We start from the raw sequence: 10,907 nt of genomic DNA, 5'->3' as shown, positions 1-10,907 counted from the left end.
TTTCGTCATTACAATATGGCCGCCATTTTGAATTGTCCTTAAAAGCTACTTTTTCGAACTCGTCCTAGATGGTTTGTCCGATTTGCACGAAAATTGAACCAGATCATCTTCAGGCAGTGCTGACCAAAAGTTATGGAATTCAAATTGATTCGTTAAACCGTTTTCGAAAAACACTCAAACTAATTTTACGTAGCGCCTGCAAAAACAGTCGTAGGGCTCTATCTCCGCAACAGTTTATCGTATTCAGACCAAACTTGGTACATGTCATCACAGGCATGACCTGAGGCTACATGCTGTGTTTCGGCGTAGCGCCACCTACTGGTCCGGAGATATGGAAAATGGCTATTTTTGCTTATAGCTTTTGAACAGTTTGTCCAAAAATCATAAAATTGGTCTCGTTAGATTCAGGGCAACATGCCGATTCGACTGATATCCAATTTGACCATATCGGCCATTTTGACTGTCAGCCATTTTGAATTTTGTGCTAAAATGCTGTATTTTATGAACGCATGAACGAATTGTTACGAAACTTGGTATTGGTCATCATCACGATGTCCTGAAGGAACCTGAGAAGTTTCGAAACAGCGCCACCTAGTGCTGAATTTTTTTTCCCAAATGCTTATAACTTTGGGTGTGGTCGACTTATTTTCACGAGACTCGTCTCATTAGAGTCCTGAATCGTTGCCGAGTCCCACGATACCAAACATGCTAGGTTTCGTCTTACGGTTTGTGTAGCGTTGTGATTTAGCGCTTAAAAAACATTTGGCTATATCTTCGAAACCGCTAGTCCGATCGAGACGAAACCACCGTCAGAAGTTTGGAAACATAGGTCGATAGCTATACGCCAATGCCCAAATGCAAAAATATTGATGTTTAGGGGTAGTAAATTCCAATCAAAGTCATGTGTCAGTCATTTTTTACGTGTTTTTTCATATAAATGTCTATAACTCCGAAGCGAATTGAGATATCTTCACCAAAATTGACACACATATGTATGGGCTCACTCTGAGGGCACATAAAAAAAATGGTGTGACTGAGCCTCTTGGTGGCGCTATAACAGAACAAAACATGAAATTCCCATTGACTTCAATACAGTTTTGTGAAATAAAATGCTATACTAAACAAATGCATTGGTGTAATATTACGAAACTCAGAATGTGCCATCAGCTCCATCCCCTGAAGGTACCCAAAATATTTCGAGACAGCGCCACCTAGTGGTCAAAAGTTATAACAAAATTTCCAAAAAGGCTAATAACTTTTGAATAAATCTGGCTATTGAAATGCCACTGGTCTTAATAGATTCCCTGGGTCAAGCCGAGAACATAGATACCAAGTTTTCCTTATTTGGCCAAACTTCCTGTCCGCCATCTTGATTTTCATTCAAAACCTACTTTTTCGAACTCCTCCTAGACCGTTTGTCCGATTTTCACCAAAATCGAATCGTATCATCTCCAGACTGTGCCGACTAAAAGTTATGGATTTCGTGTCGATAGACGAAACCGTTTTTGTATAGCGCAGCAGCAAAGTTGAGGCATGATGCCAAAATCACTATTCAGGCTTTATCTCTGAAATCCCTTGAAATATTGACACCAAACTTTGTATATGTCATTGTCACTTCACTCTGACCACATCACATCAGTTTTGTAACTGCTCCACCTATTGGTCGAAAGTGATAATCCATTAAATCATATTCTGAATTACTTTTTATATGATTTTTCAGCCATTTCGCCTAAAATCCTCTCTAAATGTCTTTAATTGCTCATTGTTGCAGTTGGTCTGACACCTTCAGCCATGTTGGCATATCCTGTCATCTGCTTGCGCTTGGCCCCGATAATTGCTGCTTGCAGCTATATTTAGGGGCCAAGCACCGAAGGTGCGGAGGCACCTATTGTGTTTGTTCCGGTTCTTATTATTATTATTATTATTATTATTATTCTTCTTCCGACTGGGCGTCTATGGCAGCCCATAGAACCGATTGCGGGAAAGTTGTTTTGGTTTGACATTCTGATAGAGGACAGTCCCAACATTAAATACACCAATTTTTGTGTTTCTAAGTCATTCCCTCTAGCGCCACCACCTGTCCAAAGTTTCACTTTTATTTTGCTAATAACTTTTGAACCGTAAGGCCAATCAACAAAATTCTTTTTTCCTCTTATTTCTGAGCTCATGCCGATTCGATTGCACCCTATGATGTCATTTTCCGTCATATAAATATGGCCGCCATTTTTAATTTTCTGAAAAAGCTACTTTTTCGAACTCGTCCTAGACGGTTTGTCCGATTTGCACGAAAATTGAACCAGATCATCTTCAGGCAGTGTTGACCAAAAGTTATGGAATTCAAATTGATTCGTCAAACCGTTTTCGATAAACGCACGAATACATTTTACGTAGCTCTAGCAAAAACAGTCGTAAGGCTGTATCTCCGCAACGGTTTATCGTATTCAGACCAAACTTGGTACATGTCATCACAAGCATGACCTGAGGCTACATGCTGCGTTTCGGCGCAGCGCCACCTACTGGTCCGGAGATATGAAAAATGGCTATTTTTGCTTATAACTTCTGAACAGTTTGTCCAAAAATCATAAAATTGGTCTCGTTAGATTCAGGGCGACATGCCGAGTCGACTGATATCCAATTTTACCATATCGGCCATTTTGACTGTCGGCCATTTTGAATTATGTGCTAAAATGCTGTATTTTATGAACGCATGAACGGATTGTTACGAAACTTGGCATGGGTCATCAGCACGATGTCCTGAAGGAGTGTGAGAAGTTTCGAAACAGCGCCACCTAGTGGGGAATTTTTTTTTTCAAATGCTTATAACTTTGGGTGCGGTCAACTTATTTTCACGAGACTCATCTAATTAGACTCCTGAAACCTTGCCGAGTCCTACGATACCAAACATGCTAGGTTTCGCCTTACGGTTTGTGTAGCGTTGTGATTTAGCGCTTAAAAAACATTAGGCTATATCTTCGAAACCGCTTGTCCGATCGAGACGAAACCACCGTCAGAAGTTTGGAAACATAGGTCGATAGCTATACGCCAATGCCCAAATGCGAAAATATTGATGTTTAGGGGTAGTAAAATTCAAACAAAGTCATGTGTCAGTCATTTTTTACGTGTTTTTTCATATAAATGTTTATAACTCTAAAGCAAATTGAGATATTTTCACCAAAACTGACACACATATGTATGGGCTCACTCTGAGGACACGTAAAAAAAATTGTGGGACTGAGCCTCTTGGTGGCGCTATAATAGAACAAAACATGAAATTCCCATTGACTTCAATACAGTTTTGTGAGATAAAATGCTATTTTCATTCAAAACCTACTTTTTCGAACTCCTCCCACACCGTTTGTCCGATTTTCACCAAAATCGAATCGTATCATCCCCAGACTGTGCCGACTAAAAGTTATGGATTTCGTGTCAATTGACGAAACCGTTTTCGTATAGCGCAGCAGCAAATTTGAGGCATGATGCTAATAGCACTATTCAGGCTTTATCTCTGCAATGCCTTGACATATTGACACCAAACTTTGTATGTGTCATTGTCTCCTCACTCTGACCACATCACATCAGTTTTGTAACTGCGCCACCTATTTGTCGAAAGTGATAATCCATTAAATCATATTTTTAATTACTGTTTCTATGATTTTTCAGCCATTTCGTCTAAAATCCTCTTTAAATGTCTTTAATTACTCATTGTTGCAGTTGGTCTGACACTTTCAGACATGTCGGCATGTCTTGTCGTCTTATTCTGCTTGGCCCCGGTAATTGCTGCTTGCAGCTATATTTATTATTATTATTCTTCTTCCGACTGGGCGTCTATGGCAGCCCATAGAACCGATTGCGGGAAAGTTGTTTTGGTTTGACATTCTGATAGAGGACAGTCCCAACATTAAATACACCAATTTTTGTGTTTCTAAGTCATTCCCTCTAGCGCCACCACCTGTCCAAAGTTTCACTTTTATTTTGCTAATAACTTTTGAACCGTAAGGCCAATCAACAAAATTCTTTTTTCCTCTTATTTCTGAGCTCATGCCGATTCGATTGCACCCTATGATGTCATTTTCCGTCATATAAATATGGCCGCCATTTTTAATTTTCTGAAAAAGCTACTTTTTCGAACTCGTCCTAGACGGTTTGTCCGATTTGCACGAAAATTGAACCAGATCATCTTCAGGCAGTGTTGACCAAAAGTTATGGAATTCAAATTGATTCGTCAAACCGTTTTCGATAAACGCACGAATACATTTTACGTAGCTCTAGCAAAAACAGTCGTAAGGCTGTATCTCCGCAACGGTTTATCGTATTCAGACCAAACTTGGTACATGTACTCACAAGCATGACCTGAGGCTACATGCTGCGTTTCGGCGCAGCGCCACCTACTGGTCCGGAGATATGAAAAATGGCTATTTTTGCTTATAACTTCTGAACAGTTTGTCCAAAAATCATAAAATTGGTATCGTTACATTCAGGGCAATATGCCGATTCGTATGATATCCAGTTTTACCATATCGGCCCTTTTGACTGTCGGCCATTTTGAATTTTGTGCTAAAATACTGTGTTTTAAGAATGCATGAACGAATTGTTACGAAACTTGGTATGGGTCATCAGCACGTTGTCCTGAAGGAGCGTGAGAAGTTTCGAAACAGCGCCACCTAGTGGTGAATTTTTTTTTTCAAATGCTTATAACTTTGGGTGTGGTCAACTTATTTTCACGAGACTCATCTAATTAGACTCCTGAAACCTTGCCGAGTCCTACGATACCAAACATGCTAGGTTTTGCCTTACGGTTTGTGTAGCGTTGTGATTTAGCGCTTAAAAAACATTTGGCTATATCTTCGAAACCGCTAGTCCGATCGAGACGAAACCACCGTCAGAAGTTTGGAAACATAGGTCGATAGCTATACGCCAATGCCCAAATGCGAAAATATTGATGTTTAGGGGTAGTAAATTCCAAACAAAGTCATGTGTCAGTCATTTTTTACGTGTTTTTTCATATAAATGCCTATAACTCTGAAGCAAATTGAGATTTTTTCACCAAAACTGACACACATATGTATGGGCTCACTCTGAGGACACGTAAAAAAAATTGTGAGACTGAGCCTCTTGGTGGCGCTATAATAGAACAAAACATAAAATTCCCATTGACTTCAATACAGTTTTGTGAAATAAAATGCTATTTTCATTAAAAACCTACTTTTTCGAACTCCTCCTACACCGTTTGTCCGATTTTCACCAAAATCGAATCATATCATCTCCAGACCGTGCCGACTGAAAGTTATGGATTTCGTGTCGATTGACGAAACCGTTTTCGTATAGCGCAGCAGCAAATTTGAGGCATGATGCTAAAAGCATTATTCAGGCTTTATGTCTGCAATGCCTTGACATATTGACACCAAACTTTGCATGTGTCATTGTCACTTCACTCTGACCACATCACATCAGTTTTGTAACTGCACCACCTATTGGTCGAAAGTGATAATCCATTACATCATATTTTTAATTATTGTTTCTATGATTTTTCAGCCATTTTGCCTAAAATCCTCTTTAAATGTCTTTAATTGCTCATTGTTGCAGTTGGTCTGACACTTTCAAACATGTCGAAATGTCTTGTCGTCTTATTCTGCTTGGCCCCGGTAATTGCTGCTTGCAGCTATATTTATTATTATTCTTCTTCCGACTGGGCGTCTATGGCAGCCCATAGAACCGATTGCGGGAAAGTTGTTTTGGTTTGACATTCTGATAGAGGACAGTCCCAACATTAAATACACCAATTTTTGTGTTTCTAAGTCATTCCCTCTAGCGCCACCACCTGTCCAAAGTTTCACTTTTATTTTGCTAATAACTTTTGAACCGTAAGGCCAATCAACAAAATTCTTTTTTCCTCTTATTTCTGAGCTCATGCCGATTCGATTGCACCCTATGACGTCATTTTCCGTCATATAAATATGGCCGCCATTTTTAATTTTCTGAAAAAGCTACTTTTTCGAACTCGTCCTAGACGGTTTGTCCGATTTGCACGAAAATTGAACCAGATCATCTTCAGGCAGTATTGACCAAAAGTTATGGAATTCAAATTGATTCGTCAAACCGTTTTCGATAAACGCACGAATACATTTTACGTAGCGCTAGCAAAAACAGTCGTAAGGCTGTATCTCCGCAAAGGTTTATCGTATTCAGACCAAACTTGGTACATGTACTCACAAGCATGACCTGAGGCTACATGCTGCGTTTCGGCGCAGCGCCACCTACTGGTCCGGAGATATGAAAAATGGCTATTTTTGCTTATAACTTCTGAACAGTTTGTCCAAAAATCATAAAATTGGTCTCGTTAGATTCAGGGCAACATGCCGAGTCGACTGATGTCCAATTTGACCATATCGGTCATTTTGGCTGTCGGCCATTTTGAATTTTGTGCTAAAATTCTGTATTTTATGACCGCATGAACGGATTGTTACGAAACGTGGTATGGGTCATCAGCACAATGCCCTGAATGAGCCTGAGAAGTTTCGAAACAGCGCCACCTAGTGGTGAATTTTTTTTTTCAAATGGTTATAACTTTGGGTGTGGTCAACTTATTTTCACGAAACTCATCTTTTTAGACTCCTGAATCGTTGCCGAGTCCTACGATACCAAACATGCTAGGTTTCGCCTTACGGTTTGTGTAGCGTTGTGATTTAGCGCTTAAAAAACATTTGGCTATATCTTTGAAACCGCTAGTCCGATCGAGACGAAACCACCGTCAGAAGTTTGGAAACATAGGTCGATAGCTATACGCTCATGCCCAAATGCGAAAATATTGATGTTTAGGGGTACTAATTTCCAATCAAAGTCATGTGTCAGTCATTTTTTTCGTGTTTTTTCATATAAATGTCTATAACTCCGAAGTGAATTGAGATATTTTCACCAAAATTGACACACATATGTATGGGCTCACTCTGAGGACACGTAAAAAAAAATGTGGGACTGAGCCTCTTGGTGGCGCTATAATTGAACAAAATATGAAATTCCCATTGACTTCAATACAGTTTTGTGAAATAAAATGCTATACTAAACAAATGCATTGGTGTAATATTACGAAACTCAGATTGTGTCATCAGCACCATCCCCTGAAGGCAACCAAAATATTTCAAGACAGCGCCACCTAGGGGTCAAAAGTTATAACAAAATTTCCAAAAAGGCTAATAACTTTTGAATAAATCTGGCTATTGAAATGCCACGGGTCTTAATAGATTCCTTGGGTCAAGCCGAGAACATAGATACCAAGTTTTCCTTATTTGGCCAAACTTCCTGTCCGCCATCTTGATTTTCAGTCAAAACCTACTTTTTCGAACTCCTCCTAGACCGTTTGTCCGATTTTCACCAAAATCGAATCGTATCATCTCCAGACCGTGCCGACTAAAAGTTATGGATTTCGTGTCGATAGACGAAACCGTTTTCGTATAGCGCAGCAGCAAAGTTGAGGCATGATGCTAATAGCAATAATTAAGGCTTTATCTCTGCAATGCCTTGATATATTGACACCAATCTTTGTATGTGTCATTGTCACTTCACTCTGACCACATCACATCAGTTTTGTAACTGCGCCACCTATTGGTCGAAAGTGATAATCCATCAAATCATATTTTTAATTATTGTTTCTATGATTTTTCAGGCATTTTGCCTAAAATCCTCTTTAAATGTCTTTAATTGCTCATTGTTGCAGTTGGTCTGACACTTTCAGACATGTTGGCATGTCTTGTCGTCTTATTCTGCTTGGCCCCGGTAATGGCTGCTTGCAGCTATATTTATTATTATTATTCTTCCTTCTTCCGACTGGGAGTCTATGGCAGCCCATAGAACCGATCGCGGGAAAGTTGTAATGGTTTGACATTCTGATAGAGGACAGTCCCAACATTAATTACACCAATTTTGGTGTGTCTAAGTCTTTCCCTCTAGCGCCACCAACTGTCCAAAGTTGCACTCATGTTTATGCTAATAACTTTTGAACCACTAGGGCTAGAAACAAAATTCTTTTTCCCTCTGATTCCTGAGCTCATGACGATTCGATTGCACAATATGACGTCATTTTTCGTCATTATAATTTTTCCGCCATTTTGAATTTTCCGAAAAACCTACTTTTTCGAACTCCTCCTAGGCCGTTGCTCCAATTTCCACGAAAATTGAATCAGATCATCTTCAGACCATGCCGACAAAAAGTTATGCAATTCGTGTTGATTCGTCAAACCGTTCTCGAATACCGCGCAAACAAATTTTATGTAGCGCTTGCGAAAACAGACACAAGCCTGTATCTCCGCAACGCTTTATCGTATTCAGACCAAACTAAGCACATATCATCACAAGCATGACCTGAGCCTACATGCTGCGTTTCGGCGCAGTGCCACCTACTGGTCCGGAGATATGAAAAATGGCTGTTTTTGCTTATAACTTCTGAATGGTTTGTCCAAAAATCATAAAAGTGGTCTTGTTAGATTCAGGGCATCATGCTGAGTCGACTGATATCCAATTTTCCCAGATCAGCCATTTTGGCTGTCGGCCATTTTGAATTATGTGCTAAAATGCTGTATTTTAGGAATGCATGAACCTATCGTTACGAAACTCGGTATGGGTCATCAGCACGATGTCCTGAAGGAGCCTGAGAAGTTTCGAAACAGTGCCATCTAGTGGTGAATTTTTTTTCCCAAATGCTTCCAAATGCTTATAACTTTGGGTGTGGTCAACTTATTTTCACAGGACTCATCTCTTTAGACTCCTGAATCGTTCCCGAGTCCAACGATACTGAACATGTTAGGTTTCGCCTTATGGTTTGTGTAGCGTTGTGATTTAGCGCTTAAAAAACATTTGGCTATATCTTTGAAACCGCTTGTCCGATCGAGACGAAACCACCTTCAGAAGTTTGGAAACATAGGTCGATAGCTATACGCCAATGCCCAAATGCGAAAATATTGATGTTTAGGGGTAGTAAAATCCAATCAAAGTCATGTGTCAGTCATTTTTTACGTGTTTTTTCATATAAATGTCTATAACTCCGAAGTGAATTGAGATATTTTCACCAAAATTGACACAAATATGCATGGGCTCACTCTGAGGACACATAAAAAAAATGGTGGGACTGAGCCTCTTGGTGGCACTATAATAGAACAAAACATGAAATTCCCATTGACTTCAATACAGTTTTGTGAAATAAAATGCCAAAGTAAACAAATGCATTGGTGTAATATTACGAAACTCAGAATATGCCATCAGCACCATCCCCTGAAGGTACCCAAAATATTTCGAGAGAGCGCCACCTAGTGATCAAATATTATGACAAAATTTACAAAAAGGCTAATAAAATTTGAATAAACCTGGCTTTTGAAATGCCACTGGTCTTAATACATTCCTTCAGTCAAGCCGAGAACATAGATACCAAGTTTTCCTTATTTGGCCAAACTTCCTGTCCGCCATCTTGATTTTCAGTCAAAACCTACTTTTTCGAACTCCTCCTAGACCGTTTGTCCAATTTTCACCAAAATCGAATCGTATCATCTCCAGACTATGCTGAATAAAAGTTATGGATTTCGTGTGGATAGATGAAACCGTTTTCGTATAGCGTAGCAGCAAATTTGAGGCATGATGCTAAAAGCACTATTCAGGCTTTATCTCTGCAATGCCTTGACATATTGACACCAAACTTTGTATGTGTCATTGTCACTTCACTCTGACCACATCACATCACTTTTGTAACTGCGCCACCTATTGGTCGAAAGTGATAATCCATTAAATCATATTTTAAATGACTTTTTATATGATTTTTCAGCCATTTCACCTGAAATCCTCTTTAAATGTATTTAATTGCTCATTGTTGCAGTTGGTCTGACACCTTCAGCCATGTTGGCATATCCTGTCATCTGCTTGCGCTTGGCCCCGATAATTGCTGCTTGCAGCTATATTTATTATTATTATTCTTCCTTCTTCCGACTGGGAGTCTATGGCAGCCCATAGAACCGATCGCGGGAAAGTTGTAATGGTTTGACATTCTGATAGAGGACAGTCCCAACATTAAATACACCAATTTTGGTGTGTCTAAGTCATTCCCTCTAGCGCCACCAACTGTCCAAAGTTTCACTCATGTTTATGCTAATAACTTTTGAACCACAAGGGCTAGAAACAAAATTCTTTTTTCCTCTGATTTCTGAGCTCAGGGCGATTCGATTGCACCCTATGACGTCATTTTTCGTCATAATAATTTTTCCGCCATTTTGAATTTTCCGAAAAACCTACTTTTTCAAACTCCTCCTAGGCCGTTGCTCCAATTTCCACGAAAATTGAATCAGATCATCTTCAGACCATGCCGACAAAAAGTTATGGAATTCGTGTTGATTCATCAAACCGTTCTCGAATACCGCGCAAACAAATTTTACCTAGCGCTTGCGAAAACAGACACAAGCCAGTATCTCCTCAACACTTTATCATATTAAGACCAAACTTGGTACATCTCATCACAAGCATGACCTGAGGCAACATGCTGCGTTTCGGCACAGTGCCACCTACTGGTCCGGAGATATGAAAAATGGCTATTTTTGCTTATAACTTCTGAATGGTTTGTCCAAAAATCATAAAAGTGGTCTCGTTAGATTCAGGGCATCATGCTGAGTCGACTGATATCCAATTTTCCCCGATCAGCCATTTTGGCTGTCGGCCATTTTGAATTATGTGCTACAATGCTGTATTTTATGAACGCGTGAACGTATCGTTACAAAACTCGGAATGGATCATCAGCACGATGCCCTGAAGGAGCCTGAGAAGTTTCGAAACAGTGCCACCTAGTGGTGAATTTTTTTTCCCAAATGCTTCCAAATGCTTATAACTTTGGGTGTGGTCGACTTATTTTCACGAGACTCATCTCATTAGAGTCCTGA

This window comes from Rutilus rutilus (assembly GCF_951802725.1).
Source record: "Rutilus rutilus genome assembly, chromosome: 12".
Taxonomy (NCBI): Eukaryota; Metazoa; Chordata; class Actinopteri; order Cypriniformes; family Leuciscidae; genus Rutilus; species Rutilus rutilus.
This window is presented reverse-complemented; position numbering follows the sequence as displayed.